Source organism: Canis lupus, chromosome 25 (assembly GCF_003254725.2).
Source record: "Canis lupus dingo isolate Sandy chromosome 25, ASM325472v2, whole genome shotgun sequence".
In the NCBI taxonomy this organism is placed as follows: Eukaryota; Metazoa; Chordata; class Mammalia; order Carnivora; family Canidae; genus Canis; species Canis lupus.
The window spans coordinates 33,695,750-33,698,822 of NC_064267.1; the positions used below are offsets into that span (position 1 = coordinate 33,695,750).

At 42.7% G+C, this 3,073-nt stretch overlaps 1 non-coding gene across 1 annotated transcript; it reads right to left on the reverse strand.

Moving 5' to 3' along the window:
* Nucleotides 1–599: 599 nt before the first annotated feature.
* On the reverse strand, nt 600–703 carry LOC112670240 (U6 spliceosomal RNA). The gene has a single exon (XR_003142823.1). It is a non-coding gene; the product is annotated as a U6 spliceosomal RNA (small nuclear RNA).
* Nucleotides 704–3,073: the final 2,370 nt, after the last annotated feature.

The window sequence follows — 3,073 nt, forward strand, 5'->3', positions numbered from 1 at the left end:
ACTACTCCCAACACCAAGTCTTCCTGAAAGTGTACTACAGGAGTTTCCATAACAATGCTTTGTGTTAAATGTACAATGCCACCGATGGCTACAATTCATCATCACAGGGAAAGAGGACAGGGACACAGGCGCTTGGGAGGGGAAGGAGCTGACATCACATTATATCCCCAGGCCAAGTTTTAACAAGGGCAAGGTAACTCATCATTAGCCCCGTGTGCAAGTTCCAGCAATCCAAACACTCAAGCCCGGGCCCAGGGGAACAGGCACATCTGTAGAGGAAGTACTCTCATTGCTCAGTGTTGAGCAATTGGCCAAGCAAGAGGTTACAGCAGAAGCCGGAGCTCTTCCCTCTCTGTGGCTTTCTCCAGCCTTCTCAGTAAACCAGCATTGCAGGCAGCATGAAGTGACATAAAATTCACATGCCCTGAGAACCTACGGGGGGCATCACACTAGCATATCACTTAATAGACCCAATAACACCAGGAAATAAGTCTTGTTAGCCCCATTTTACAGATAAGAAAGCCAAGATACAGAAAAGATAAGGCATCTGCTCAAGAACCTTTCTGACAACTTTTCTTTATTTTTTCTTTTGCCTTTGAAAAAATATGGAACACTTCACGAGTTTGCATGTCATCCTTGTGCAGAGGCCATGCTAATCTCTGTATCATTCCAATTTTAGTATATGTGCTGCCGAAGTGAGTGCTCTGACAATTTTTCATGCTCAAAACACTTGTCATAAAAAAAAACACTTGTAAAAAAAAAAAAAAAAAAACACTTGTCATACATTTTTTCAGAAGCTGCTTCCTTTATTGTAAAAAGCAAATTATATGGCGATCTCATTGCTTTTATGATAAAGAAGGCCTTTAGAAGTTAGATACACATATGCGTATATAAACATGCACCACCATAGCCTCCATCTTGTATTTAGTTTGTGGAAAGAAAAAAGAATTTCCTGTGGATTTTTTTAAGTGCCCCTCTCTTGTTTGACCCAAACTCTGCAAGGAAACCACTGTGATTAAAACATGCATAAAGCCTCCGTAAGTACCAGAACCCACTCATACTTTGAATCCAGTACTGTCCAACACCAAACAATGCTTTTCCTATGACACCATGCCACACTGCTGCACTCCTGGTTCCTCCCCAACTCTCTCCACTCATTGGGATGTTACCCAAACTTCAAGACTCAGTTCAAGTTCCTACCTTCTACAGAAGACCTTGTGTGAGCCATCAGTCTGTGCTACCCCTTTCTTCTCACTTTAGGGCAGGAAGGGACAGACTAAGCAGTCAGCACCAAGACAGGTGATTAAGGGCAAATTCAGAGATGGTGCAAGGGTAGGCTGCAAGCAAACTAGGAAAGGGGAATCAAAACATAGTGAAAGCAGCCAAAATAGAATAGGACTGATTGGTCCCAAGTCTAACTAGCAGGCAAGGCAACAAAAGTCATAAAGCTTTGCAGAAAATATTGAGGAGGAAAAGTCCATGAGTCAACCTCAGGGTTTGAGATGGTCTAACAGGGAGACCAAGTATAGGAACAGGTGGTGGCCTGGTCATTCCAGAGTCAATCCCAAAGCTTCCTTGAAGGCCAGATATCTTTTGCCACAGTGCAGGGGGTGGGGGTGGGGTCAGATGTGTCCACCTTAAAAGCAAGGCAATGGAAACCCAGACTCTGACACCATGATTTCAACCAACACCCTCACCCATAGGTAGAAAGGTTCTCTGCCTAACAACATGATTTTAGGGATGCAGGAAATGGCACTACTGGTCTCCATGATATTTACCACCGCCAACACCCCAATGACTGCAATGTCTTTGGTTGTGAAACAGAACTTAATGACTTCTATTAAGGATGAGCTTTGAGGAGCCATCAACTAAGAGAGAGGAATTGAGAATTCCATCCCCAGGATCAGAGTGTGAAGGAGGAACTCGGATCCAGAAAAGCCAAAAACATGGACATTACAGAAGACAAAGAGGTGTGCAAAGTGGAAAAAAGGAAGTCGGACATTTCATAGTCTCCATTAGACCTTCATCAGCTCCAGATGCCCCTTCCTTCTCATCTGACTGAAAGTGGCCCAGGGGAGTGGTGACGGGAACGGTCAGGGGCCAATACCTAATCGAGACTCCCTGTGCACCCACACTCCCCGCGTGCCACTACAGGGGATGGAAAGACAGAAGAGGCGCAGAAGTGTGAGTGAGCTGGCCCTCGGTTTGCAGCCTGGAGATGTCCACGCTATTCCTGCTGTCACTGATGTTTCTCCGTGATATTGGACAAGTGCCAAAACATCTCTGTCCTTTCATTAATTCATGAGCAATATGTCTAATCCCTGTCTCGTAAGAATGCTGTGAAAATTAATGAGCTTATAAAAAACTAAACAAAACTGATGTAAAAGTCTTTTGTATACCCTAGAGATGCTATAAACACCAGGTGATCTAATTTAAAATACAGATGTGTATTTCCATTTATGTGAGCCAATATAAGAACATTCAACTTTACAGAGCAATGGCTATTTGGTTATTCCAGAAAAGGAGGGGGTGGGGGCAGGGAGATTCTTACACAGAAAATAGGATATCCTGTAAGTAGAAGAAAATTGATGTTGGGTGCTCAGTTTAACATTTTTAATATCAATAGCCTTCATTGAAGGCTTACAATGTGCCAGGTGCCATACTAAGCATATATTATCTCATTTAATCCTCACAGTAATCCATTGAAAAGGTTCTTAGTATCTCCCACTTCACAGATAAGAAAACAGAAATTCCCACAAATTAAGTTAACAGCCAGAGGTCACAGATCTAATCAGTGGTGGAGATAAGACTCAAACCCCAGGACTGCTCTGTTTCTTACTTGTCCTTCCATTAAACCAACTGCATCCCCAACAAATATATAAGCCCCATAGAACATGTAGTGTTCGTAGAAGTGGCAAAAACACAAAACCAAAATGAAACCTGGCAGAGCAACTAATGGACAAAGCTTAGAAATCTAATGCTCATAACGCTAAAGACAATACATAAGTCAGCTACCCCTAAAATTAAATGAACCCAGAGGAGAATAAATAACCCAAAATGTAGGCAATTCTTA